The sequence below is a fragment of the Narcine bancroftii genome, chromosome 2 (assembly GCF_036971445.1).
Source record: "Narcine bancroftii isolate sNarBan1 chromosome 2, sNarBan1.hap1, whole genome shotgun sequence".
In the NCBI taxonomy this organism is placed as follows: domain Eukaryota; kingdom Metazoa; phylum Chordata; class Chondrichthyes; order Torpediniformes; family Narcinidae; genus Narcine; species Narcine bancroftii.
The window spans coordinates 40,979,723-40,993,442 of record NC_091470.1 but is presented as its reverse complement, the minus strand read 5'-3'; the positions used below and the strand labels follow the sequence as shown (position 1 = coordinate 40,993,442).

The 13,720-nt window shown below is 37.8% G+C and overlaps 1 pseudogene; it reads right to left on the bottom strand.

Moving 5' to 3' along the window:
• Positions 1–282: 282 nt before the first annotated feature.
• On the bottom strand, positions 283–376 carry LOC138755975 (U6 spliceosomal RNA; annotated as a pseudogene).
• Between the last annotated feature and the right edge of the window lie 13,344 nt (positions 377–13,720).

Here is a 13,720-nt window from a genome sequence, read left to right as displayed (position 1 = left end):
GTCTGTGTCAGCGTGGGTTTTCCAAAGCTAAAATTTAGTTTTGCCATTGCATTTTGGTTTAGTCTGTATTTTGTGAATGTTTGTTTTCAAACACAGTGAGGGGAAAGGGTATGGTCATCCTGGTTGGATGAATTGCCTTTAAAAGGTGTAATTTTGTTGGTATCGACTGCCTGCAGTGGTTGAACGATGGAACAAAATAAAATGGCTTCTCACGCAGAAGCAAGTGATAGAAAGTGCTGAACTCTGAGTGCTATTTATACTTAAAAAAAAATTTTTTAAATAAAAAAAATGGAACGCTTCACGAATTTGCGCAGGGGCCATGCTAATCTTCTCTGTATCGTTCCAATTTTAGTATATGTGCTGCTGAAGCGAGCACGTGCTATTTATACTTGATGATGACACTCATTGGTATTTTTATGTTACCTTGCTTACAGGAACATGCATTCTGCTCATCCATTTTATAAGGGCAGTAGTGATATGCAACAGACATTTTAACATGTACATTTAATGAACAGCAGCTATGAATTTAGTTGTGTAACTTGTTTCGGAATCTGCCTGATCTTTGGCATTGAGTCCACTTCTGGACTGTTTTGAATCTGGACTTAATGCAGGTGTTGTTTCTTTGTCTGGCTTGTTTATATTCCATGTCCTGAACTCTGCCCTAAGTCCAAGCTGGACACAGCTCCTTGACCTGTACAGAAATATTTGGTTGAAATGACAAGATATTTCTTGTTCAACTATGTTCTCTGGCTTCTCCATAAAAATGGATCTAGCGATTGTGTGTCAAACTGCTTTAGAGTTGAGGAAAAGGTTCATCAAGAGTTAAATAGTATCATGCTGTCAGGTTCCTTAACAAATGTGACTGAAGCCAGATGGTAAAAAAGGAAGAGGATTATTCTTGATAAAGTTTGTGAACAGTGTAAATAAAAATTGAGACTCATTGACAGAAACAATCTTCTTAGATATGTCCTGTTATGCATTCGTCAACTACATCTCATCCACAGCATTTTAGTAATGGAACCCAGCAGTTCCACTACGATCCATTCTGAATGACTCTTAATCAGTGCCAGAAATTATTGCTCAATAGAAGTAATTTTTTTTTGTAATTTTGAATGGATTTTGTTGCTTGTCTTAATTTGGGTCTGCAGGCTGTGCCCGATGAACATTAAACATCTAGACTGTGATGAGTGAAGGCCATTACAATACCAACTGATTGAACGGAGATCTCTACTATGCTTCAGTTCATATTCTTGATCTATGCTATGGTCTATGGGACATATCTATATCACTCAATTATGGTTCACAAAATTCTCCAAGACTTTTGGTTGTCACTTCCAACACTTGCAAGTTTATAAAGAAGGGTTTGACTGGTCAACAACTTTGATCAAACTTGTTCATCTACCAATCTATACATAAATCTATCAAATAAGAAATGATTATAATGCACGGGTAAGTTCATTCACGAGATAGTTTGCTCCCCAATGTCTTATCTTGCGTTTGGTTCCTTTTCATCAAGTGAAATTTTTATCTCTTTCCAATGGTTTCTCATTAAAAAATAACCTTAACATTTCTGTGCAATATTTTTAAACAAGACTCCTGTGCAAGAAACTCTATCATGTGTGCTATATTCTTTCGTCCCAGTCTCTGTTAGGAGTGTTGGTTTTTATGCTTATATTTTTCATCATTGTGAGCTTTTGTGTCTCCATGACCCTGTTTGCTCTAATAATATGCCTATTTGCTTCAAGTAGGGAGAAGCTCGAAGGGCTCAGCAGGTCAGGTAGCATCCAGGAAGAGAAGTTCAGAGTTAACGCTTCAGTTCAGCTTCTTGTAAAAGGGTCTTGACCCAAAACATTGATGGTCCATTTCTCTCCACGGATGCTGTCTGACCTGCTGAGCCCTTCCTGCCTTTCTTTGCTCGAGATTCCAGCATCTGCAGTTCCTGTGCTCTGACTGCCCAGATGCTTGTTAATGGAGATAAGTGGTTCTTGAACCTTGTTGCACATGATATGCCTTTATGTAGTTGGTTGGGCACCCCTGTTATCCCACTCCTCTTCAAAAGACATATAGTTAATTTAATGAGGTGAGAGTCACTGTTCCTGGTCATGGCAAACATTCTCATCACTGTGTGCAGATGCCATGTGAATGGCTTTGGAAAGAACAGCAAAGATGAATTTTGATGTTCCAAACTTGTTTAATTTGACAGGTGAAATCAACAATGTCCTTGAAAAAAAATCCCTCTACATTCTTGTTGCCAATTTATAATGATTTGACAGTGCATTGTGATGTAGAAAATATACTGTATATCAAAAAGGTGGAGGAGGTTTATGTACAAATCAGTGAACTGAATATTTACATATTGAGGCTTTAAGACTTCCTGCAAACTAAATTTCAGACAGCTTGGAACACGCCTCCATTGTTTGAGAAGCAGGCACGTGACTTTGTTTAATAGGCTCCTTTCCGGAACCGCCCCCTTACCTAATACAGTAAAATCCCCATTATCTGGCATTCAATCAATTGGAAACTCAAACATCAGGCTAAAATATCAAGGAAATAAATAAATATATAAAGATAAAATAAATAAGAATAAATAAAGTTTTAAATAAAAGTTTAAAATTGTAAAAGTAAATGTTCTCTGAAGCAACATACAACCTATTGGGAGCAAACATTCAGCCAGCGGAGGGCCCTAGTCGTGCCCTGGCCGCAGCAGCCATTTGAATAAAGTATGAATAAAATTATGTTTGAGTGGCACCCAGCTGGTACTGCTCCCCGCTGAGATAACTCTCCCAAAGTGTCTCCCTATCCTTGCCTAGTAAGAGTCTATATCTTTATTAGTATTAGGTATATTTGTAAGGCTAGCAATGGGGGTTACAATTTAAATTTAAATTTTGTACGGTACAGGAATTACATGATTAATGTGAACTTCAAATTACTTTAAATTTTGGACTGTCTTTTGTCTTTTAAATGGTGTATTCTTAATGCAGGTGTGTTAGTTAGGTATTGTTAAGAGTGAGTCTCAGTCAACCAGAAAATTCCAATTTCCGGCATCTGCGATTCCCCTAGGTGCCGGATAATGGGGATTTTACTGTACCTGCTCACTTTGCAAGTGGCCACACATGTTCAGTGCCATTCTCAATTTGATGATGTGAGACGGCTGGATTTGGTGACCCAATAATGAATCCATTGGAGCGCTTTCATCCCTAGCGTCGAGGTGCTCGAGATGGCAGAGGTCGACAGCATCGAGTCCACGCTGCTGAAGATCCAGCTGCGCTGGATGGGTCACGTCTCCAGAATGGAGGACCATCGCCTTCCCAAGATCGTGTTATATGGCGAGCTCTCCACTGGCCACCGTGACAGAGGTGCACCAAAGAAAAGGTACAAGGACTGCCTAAAGAAATCTCTTGGTGCCTGCCACATTGACCACCGCCAGTGGGCTGATAACGCCTCAAACCGTGCATCTTGGCGCCTCACAGTTTGGCGGGTAGCAACCTCCTTTGAAGAAGACCGCAGAGCCCACCTCACTGACAAAAGGCAAAGGAGGAAAAACCCAACACCCAACCCCAACCAACCAATTTTCCCCTGCAACCGCTGCAACCGTGTCTGCCTGTCCCGCATCGGACTTGTCAGCCACAAACGAGCCTGCAGCTGACGTGGACTTTTACCCCCTCCATAAATCTTCGTCCGCGAAGCCAAGCCAAAAACAAAGAAAGAATGAATCAACAGGCAAGTGACTTGGTCTTTTATTTCTTTATCTTCAATTATGTGGTGTATTTTTTTCATAAATGTTGTGGTTAATTTTTTTTGTAACTTTCTATTATCTTTCATTTTTGTAAGCCAAAATATTTAAAAGTTATGCCACACATTTTTTATAACAATTTTTTAAATTCCCAAATTGAACTAAATAGAGTTTGCTATAGTCAATTAAATACTGTAAATGTAGTAAATAGTTTAAGGAAGTCTTGACATGAAACAGTTGCAAAAAATATCTGAGAATACTAGGAATAAAGCCTGCAGCATTTTATTTTCTTTTGGTTCTACTTTATTTTAATTTAATTTTGGGAGCCAATTCATGTAATTCCTCTTTTAACTCTGTACTATATGTATTTTTTTAAAATGAGGTGTATGGAGATGTGATGACTGTTGTAAATAATTACTCAAAGGTGACTAGCCCATGTATTCTGTCTGACCTGTGGAGTTCCTCCAGCAATTCTTGATTATTCCAATTTTTTTGGTCAGATTTAACTGCAAAATCTTGGGTCAAATTTTCACTATTCGATGTGATAAAATCTGCTTCCTGGTGTTAAAAGTTTTTCCACTTTGTACATTCCATTTAGGTCACATATATCAGGTTGCTAAGTTTTAATTGTTACCTTCCGACAAAACCCAAAGATTTACTTCTCAAAGCAAACTAAGCAACGTAGCATTTTTTTCTGAATCAAAATAATCTTCAATTCGAATTTATTTGTTAGCTTGGATGAATACAGAGAGCTGGTTTTAATCTCACTCCATCACAGCTCACTCAGAAACAGGACGACGCAAGTTGGTGAATAATCTAGCACAGGAATAAAAAGTGTATGGTTAATATGGTCGCAATTAGTGATTATCTGGTGTTAGATCACTTGGATTTCAGTAACGGCTTTTTAATAAAGACACAGGTGGAAGACATTTCCAAAATGATAAAGTACACAGGAGCTAAGTTGGTAAATTGATTTGAAAAATGGCTTGGAAATAGGAGGCACAAGGTAATGTGGAGAGACGTTTTTGTGATTGGAAACTAGTGACAGTGGTTTACCACAAGTATTGGCACAGATTATCAGAAATGTCAACAATTTGGATATGGATATGAATGTAGGAGGTAAGAACAGCAAGTTTGCAGATGTCACAAAAATTGATGGTTAGGGAGATAACTTGAAGAAGTCCATCCACTGCAATGTAATACAGTGGTTTTCAATCTTTTTCTTTCCACTCACATACCACCTTAAGTATTCCCTATGCCATAGGTGCTCTGTGATTAGTAAGGGATTACCTAAGGTGATATGTGAGTGGAAAGAAAAAGTTTGAAAACCACTGTTTTAATCATACCTAATTGACTCGTTATGTGCACAGTTTCATAACTCCAAAGGAAATGGACCAATGACAATTTTTCTCAAGCAAAATATTTCAATAACAATTGGGTCTAGAGCAGTGATTCTCAACTTTTTTTTTCTCCAATCACATACCTTAAGTAATCCTTTACTAATCATAGAGCACCGATGGCATAGGGGTTACTTAAGGTGGTATGTGAGTGGAAAGAAAAAGTTTGAAAACCACTGATGTAATAGAATGACAGATGGAAATATAAACATAGTGTTACAAGATCAAACCAGCAACCACAAAGAAGGCAGATTACACAGGGGTAAAGATGAACAATTACTTTATTAACAAAAAATTCACCTTCAAACTTTAATTCAAAATCCCCCCTTTTATAACAATGCCCACTGGTTACTATGCAAATTTCTATAACAGTGTAAAGCTAATAAATTCCTCAGCCTAAATATTATGTATGTAATTAAAGTCTAAGCTATACTTCCAACCAGCCCACAGAAAAACTTAGACACAAGACTCACAAAACTTTGATCTCAACCGAAGCAAAGATCATAAACAAAATTCAATTTGTTTGGTAAAGAGAGAGAGAGAGAGAGAGAGAGAGAGAGAGAACAAAATTCGAAGTCGTCTTGTGTTGCTTGCAGAGAGAGGAACAACTGGCTTGGTCCGGATCCTTCTGGCTGCCTTTGGAATGTTCATCCTTTTTGAAATTCCAACATTCTAAACTGTCTTCCAGACCATGTCTCATTCTCTGGGCCTTCTTCCACTCCACAGCACCACCCAGTGGTGGTTTATCATCCAAGTCCAGAAATTTTTAGATCATTTTCTGCACATGCTCAGTCTGTCTCCCACTCTCTCAGCAGTCCACCTTCACCTTGGCTCTAAAAGGCAAACTATCACTTTTTAACATAAAACCACACAACACATAGGCCAATACACAACACAAAACTCTGTAACAATAGCAAATGTATTAATTACTTTTAAGTGCAATGATTAATTGCTGGCAATCCATCATAATCATTCATATGTATTGTTCCTCTGTCACTATAATATAAAATCCATTTATTTAAAATTGTATTCATCATGGATTTTGCTTTGTAATTGGTATCTTGGGTTTAGATGCAGGGCCAGTATATTGCATTTTAACTTCTCTTTAGTGTATTACACAGAGAAGTGTGGAATGAATGATGAATATTAATACTAAAATAGACAATTTGCTTTACATGAGCATGAAGCAGAAACATTGTTAAAACATTATGAATGGCAAAACAATAGAGGAAATGAATAGTCACAATATTACAGAAATTTCATTGTAGTTGTAAAGTTAGTTTCACAGGAGGAAAGAGTTTTCAGTAGGATGATGATTTCTGTAATATTTTTTAGTGTACAATGTGAACTTTCCACCATTGTAAGGCATATGATCTTCTCATACTCCCTGGTACACAAATAAGAGTCAGATTTCAGATTTATTGTCAGAGTACCTACAAGACATCACATACAACCCTGAGATTCTTTTTCCTGCAGGCAAGGCAGAATTACCACTTGTAGATAATACAAAAACTATTGTACTGAATGCACACATATAAACAAACTGTGCAATACAGAGAGAAAAAGAATCAATGAAGTTCAAAAGTAAAAGTCCTTAAATGAGTTTGTTGTTGAGGATTTTGATGGTGGAGGGATAGCCGCTGTTCCTGAACCTGGTAGAGTGAGTCCTGTGGCACCTCGACCTCTTTCCTGATGATAGGAGCGAGAACAGAGAATGTGCTGGGTGATGTGGATCCTTGATGATTGCTGCTGTCCTCCGCCGGCCGTGTTCCCTGTAGATGTTCTTCTTCTGCAGAAACTTGCCAGGGTTTATGATGTCGTACCAAAACCTTCACAAACTCATGAGGAAGTAAAGGCGCTGATGTGCTTTCTTCACAGTGCCATTAGTGTGGGTCTGTGGAAGTTGGCCTGTGCTGAAATGAGACAGCAGAATAGAACACATACACGACAAAATATCACTTTAAAGCACATAGATCTTTATTTCAATAATAGTCAATTTGTATATGGGAAGTAAGAAAGGCTAATTAGGAGGGGTCAATTTCTGACTCACTTCAAAGATAGAGATTTCATTCTATATTTACACAATTTTTAATGGGTAAAGGGCAGAAGTGTCCCCCACCTTTACATTACATCATTTTATCTTAAAAAAACATGTTCTCAGCCTTTGTTTTCTGGTGTTTATCTCACACATAAGATGTATGTGTTTTTGTCTGGTAAATAATCAACATTACCTTGAAGGATACAATTTTAATGATGTTTATGCCAGCTTTATTTCAACTTTAATGATGTTTATGCAAGCCATTCCTTATCTCTTTCTTAGCAAGGTCAACAACCTGTTTTCTGCAGAGTGTGAAAAATTAGTTCAGCCATTTTGTGAAACACTATATGATTTTAGCCATTTTATAATTATAAGCTGCCTTCTAATTCTAACAGCAAAAGTTTTAAGCATCGAGATATAAATTATACTTCCACAAGTCCAGGAAAAATCCTCTGAGATAGTGACTCCCAAAATCTTAAATTTGCTCACTGGATCTTACACCTCTAGTTTTCCTTTCTTGAAGACAACAATCAGCTCCTTAGTTTTGGTGATGTTGAGTGTGAGGTTGTTAGTGCACCATTCAGCCAAGTTTTCCATCTCCCTCCTACATGCTGTCTCATTGTCCATTTTTATTAAACCCATTAGCGTGGTATCATCAACAAATTTGTAGATGGTGTTTGTGGTAAACCCTGTTACACCGTGATTGGCTGCTATTGACTGGACATGCCTCCAAAGACTGATCATAGCCGGTTGCAGGCTACCCTTTTCCTTTTGCTCTGATCAGTCAAGGAGATGGATGCCTGTTTGATAGTGTTCCAGTCTTTAGCTATTAAGAGCCAGATTGTTTCACTACTCAGCCTTTTGTGATTTATTGATGGTACATCAATGTTGTCGTCATACCAAGCCGCACAGTCATAGGTGTATAGCGAGTAGAGCAGAGGGCAAATAATTCAGCCTTATTGTGCGCTGGTACAGATGGAGATTCTGGAGGAGATGTTCTTACCAATCCTCGCTGATTATGGTCTGGAGGTGGGGAAATCCATGATCCAATTACAAAGTGGAGTGTTGTGTCCCACTGAGTTTTCTGATCAGTTTTGAGGGGATGATGGTGACTGGAATGATCACAGATTGAATGAGTACTTGTCGATGATATTGAGGAAGTATACATTACAGTCAGAGAAGGGGAGGGGTCCTTTGAAATCGATGCTTAGGCGTTCAAAGCCTTTATCAGCTATGCTTTATCTGGTTGATAGAAGTGCGTTTTGCACTCCACGCAGACTTGGCAGTTTCTGGTCAAGTCCTGATCTCCTCAGTGGAGTAAGGCAGATTGCAGGCTTTGATAAAGTGGAAGAACCTGGTGTCTCCAGGGTGGCAGAGGTTGTGGACGGTTTGCAATTGGTCTGTTTGTGTGCTGACATATGTTCTGTGGGGTAGAGCATCTGGAGGCTCATTGAGTTTCCCAGGCTGGTACAAGATATCATAATTGTAGGTTCAATTCTCTACCTCAATATCTTGTTTTTGATTTTATCTCACTGCTGGTTGACTTTGCCAGCTAGGTAGTGTCTCCAGTGCTGTACTGCCTTGACATTGGCTTGAGCCTCTTTCTTGACAGAGGAGTGTTGAATTCGGGGCCCTGGAGGGTGCAGGAAAGCAGGCTGTCTGCCTGGTTAAGAGGGAAAACCAGGGCAAAGTTGGATGCTTCGCTCTCCATCTGGAATGGGATGGATTCATCCAGACAGTTAAATATACAAACAGTGGTTTACCACAGTTCCCCGTTCCTTGCTAGAGAGCTCTGCGTAGGAAAAGCAATTGCATTAAGTGCTTCCAAGATGTGGAAAATAGTGGGCTCCACCTTATCCTTGTTGCTGAATGAACTAAAATCAACACAATATATTTCATATCCAAGGCCACTATATGTCCAGCATTGGGCTCAAGACATCTACAGAAATCATCTTTAATCTTTATAATGGATTGTGGTATACTAAAAAATGGGAAAAGGAGAATACAGTAAACTCCTGGTATCCGGCACCTATGGTGATTGGTAAATGCTGGATAAGTGAGTTTTATAGTTGCTTGAGACTCATTCTTACAATGCCTACCTCTGGTCCTCAACCTTTTTCTTTCCACCCACATACCACCTTAAGCAACCCCATACTAATCACAGAGCACCCGTGGCAGAGGGAATACTTAAAGTGGTATATGAGTGGAAAGAAAAAGGTTGAGAACTACTGGCCTAACAAATACACCAGCATTAAGAATAAACTATTTAAAAGACAAAAGACAGTGCAAAATTTAAAGTGATATGAAAAAAAATCAGTAATGTAGTCCTTAATTATGTTCACATTAATCAGGTAATTTTCATAACTTACAAAATGTATTTTTAAATTTGACCCCCGGTTGCTGGGGCTAACTACTACACTAACTGTGTCACCATCATCATTTTACCCCCCAAGTAAAATAGGTAAAACCTTCCTAATATACTTAATAATATACTAATAAAGACTCTTACAAGGCAGGGATAAGGAGTCACTCCAACGGCTAGAAGCATCAACCAGCTCTTCATCCTGGGCGACGCCATTTTTGTGTTTATTCAAACACAAATTTATTCAAACACCTGCTATGATCAAAGCATGAACAAGGCCCTCCTTTGGCTAAATATTTGCTCCCATCTCCATCAAAGGATTATGTGCATCTCCAGAGAACATTTACTTTTAGTAAACTTGTACCTCCCTCTCACTTTGTTCGTTTTAGATTGGTCACAGTGGTTGAGCTACCGAAAGAAAACAGAGACACACGCTGAGAGCACTTCAGTTTATACAAATCTTTATTACTAAATCGAAAGCTGATTTCAAACTACAATATGCAAGCCTTTCCCAATTATCCTTATCAACGCCTGGACTGGTCCCAACTGCCGAAGCGAGGCAATGACCACACACTTATAGTAGGTTGTCGGGGCGCCAGTAGCAGCTTCTCCACCTCCCCCGACCGGGATGTTGGTTGGACTCTAGAAGCTCTTCTTCTTGCTGAGAGACGTTTCCACCCCTCAGAGAGTCTGAAACTTCAGCAGTGGGACCATGGCTTATATTACCTAAAAATTGTTTACTCATAGCCCATCACCCTGAATAAATGTTTTACTTATCTTCAAGGTCTCCTGACAGTCTGTGACCGACAAAAGACAACTGCATCTCTGGGCCCCATGGTGGAATTTAGATTATGCAAAGTAGTTTACTGATACTCAGCCTTGCATAAGCAAAAGCTTGGTCTAAATCCTTTACAATTTTAAATGTTTATTTAAATGTTTATTTTTTTCTATTTATTTTAAATTTTATATCTATTTATTTTCGTCAAATTTTTTTTCCTGGTTTCTTGAGGTTGCTTTAATTCCAGATATTGTACTTGTGTGAGGTGTGTTGCTAATATAAATATCTAAAGTTCTCTAAAAATTACCTGTTCCTTTGTGTTTAAGAATTAAAATTCAACCCCAAGAAATGTGGGTAAATTAAAAGGAAGTTATTAAAAGCAATTTTACTTGGAACTCAGAAGTAAAGTAAATTAGTATTTGGCAGGTACAAATACAGCTAAATAATAACACACAATTGCTTATGGAATTCACCCATATCATTTTGTATGGCCTCAATTACGGTTCCAAAAACATGATATACATGTTCAGTTAGATCGAAGAGTTTTGATACAACATGGGCCTATTTTAGAGTGACCAAGTTCCATAGCATAATGGGAAGATAAAGTGATGGAATTAATCTGAGGTCCAATCGCTAGGTAGTCGTAACCATCGGATCACCAGTTGGAAATCCAAGAAGTCAAAGTGTACATAGCGTTCAGTCTAAGTGTAGCAATGACTCCTTGGATTGGCTTGGGCCACAATAGTTCTAAAATAATGTTGGGGTTCTAAACCCAGATTGGACACTTAATGATTAAGATATGATTCCTGACTTTTTTTGGTGGGGGAAGAGGGAAAAGGATGGAGGCCAGAGCAAAGAAGATCCCTCATTTTGGCATTTGCTCAAATAATGAGTTGCGCAGGCCTCACAATCAATCAGCTGGAGTTTAAAATTTGGTTAAAAATTAAATTTTAAATAAATGAGTAAAAAATCAGCATGAATCTTTAATGGTCAAGAGAATTATATTGCCCTTGTTACACAAAAGCCTAGAATCATGGTCATTATTTACCACAAGAAAGCTGGTTCCTTCTTGTAAAATTCAATATTGGTGTATTGATTGTTTTGCAAAACAATTTTAGGAAATAGCAAGAGGATCTATAGACTGCTTTATTTCAGAACTCCCTGTAAGGGTTAAAATGCAGATTTCGCAAGAAGTTTGTGTAGATGTCGAGTGTCCCCGTAGAAGCGGATTCTTAGCTAAGGTCTCTCTGCACATTTTAAGATTAACGGTCAGTTTTGATTTCTTTGTTCTGTGAGGATAGGTGGATTTGAAATGGTCCAAAAACTTTTACTGACAGTTTTAAGCAATGTGTTAAGCATTGTTTAATTTTTTTTTTCCTCATACTGTTCGTAAAGTATAACAAAGTTGTAGTAATGTAGTAACTGATATAAACCATGGAAAACTCACCTCAACCTTGGTAATAGATCTTTTTGGAGTGAGTCATAATCAACAATAGCATTCTCGTCTCTCCAGGTGATTATAAAGAAAGATAGTCATAACACTTCCTCTGCATCTCACCAAGAGGAAGCATCTCAAGAAAGATCCCTCACTCAAGTTCATTTAAACTCCCTACAGATGTGAATTTAATCTGTGTGAATCTAATCAAAGTATAAATGTGAATGCTTATTTCATCATGAACATGATTGCAATCTCACTGCAAATATAAAGGTAATATCGCCACTAATAAAATATGAAATTTACAATGAGATTTATTGTCGATCAAAGTTTCTAATGAAAGGAAGTACATTCCAGTTTGGCTGTAACAGTTTATTTTACTGTTCAAAATTATTAAACTAATAGAATTACCACAATTGATATTCAAATGCCAAGAATAATAAATAAAATTGTAGTAAAACCCATTTTTTTTTTACTAAATGTTTCTCTTCACACTGAAGGCCCTTTGCATGACATCATCATCAACATATTCTCCAAATGCCAACAAGTATTAAAGAGCAATCTGGGATAACAGAAGAAACCCACGCAGTCCATTCTGTCCATTACAACTGTCTGCAAGTGGATTTCTCCAAAATCAGAAAGGTCAATTTTATATTGCTTCCCATGTTACATCAATCCACATACACTCACTATAATTTTTCAATTTAATTGAATGATTACCCAATGCCATCCATAATTAAACCAGGAGAATACTTGAAACATTTTATTTTTATTGTTATGACTACCTAGAAAAATGCTTTAAAATATATAGGAAAGATTGCCCAAAGTCAGATTTCTGTAAGTCGGTCATTTGCTATCAGTGAGCCCCTGTACCATTAGTACCTCTCATCATCAAGCCCAGCAAAAAGGGCCACTGAGAAACCAAGAGTGAAAACCCTGCATGATTTTCTTTCCCCAGTAACACAAGTAGAAAGACCAGCTGCTTCAGGTGATTTCCAGTCTGCAGATCGTGGTGTTGGATTGCTTGGAGAAATCACAGTTTTTAACAAGCTGTCATATCTTAGGAGTAGAAGTTTAATTTGTTTTTTTCTCCTTTTGAAAGTGGCCACTTTAAATACAATAGCTTGGAAATGCAATCAGTTGTCCTGAGCCATCTGATATTTTGTGGAGATACTCAAATTGAAAGGCTTTAAAAATTACAAACTTAATTCTACTCTTCAGACAAATGCCAAGAATGTAGAATTAAGCAATATAAAGTAAGTTATAGGCCAAGATAAACAAAAGGACGATTTGTAAAATAGATTTGGAAACGGTCAACAGTAAGAGTGGTGAGAGTTTATCATTCTGAGGACATCTTGCCCAAAATTAACATGCAGGAAGTGGTTCAGAATTATTTGGATGAGCAAATTTCAACATATTCATGATGAAATAACATTCACATTTATGCTGTAATTACATTCATGCATCTGTGGGGAGTTTGATTCACCCACTGATTGATGAACTTGAGTGTGGAACCTTCCTCAGATTTACATCCTTTTTGTGAAATTCAGAGGAAGTTCTTCAATGATGTCGCATGATTGATTTTGGAATGTATTTGTTTTCACAATCCATGTCAAATCTCTTCCTCCACCTCTTTTAGATGATCCATATTAATGGTGCCTGTAAGATGGAGATTGGCTGATGGATTTTATGTGCCATGAACCTCTCTGTTTGTTGTCTGAAATGGATCTATAGATCTTAGGAGCTGAATTTGGGTTGTTGAGTCTCCCAATTGGATGAGAAGTAGCAAAATCATTCCAGGAGTGCAATATGCCCTTGGGAAATAGAGCATCTGTTGAGGCAAATGCTGGGAACTATTGATGTACTTCCTTACTTAAATCAACCTGTGATCCCTTCTCTGATGTACAATCGATGTCAGTATCTTGAATAAGCTTAGAGAATGATGGTGTAAATTTACAACAGACCTGTGACTAATCA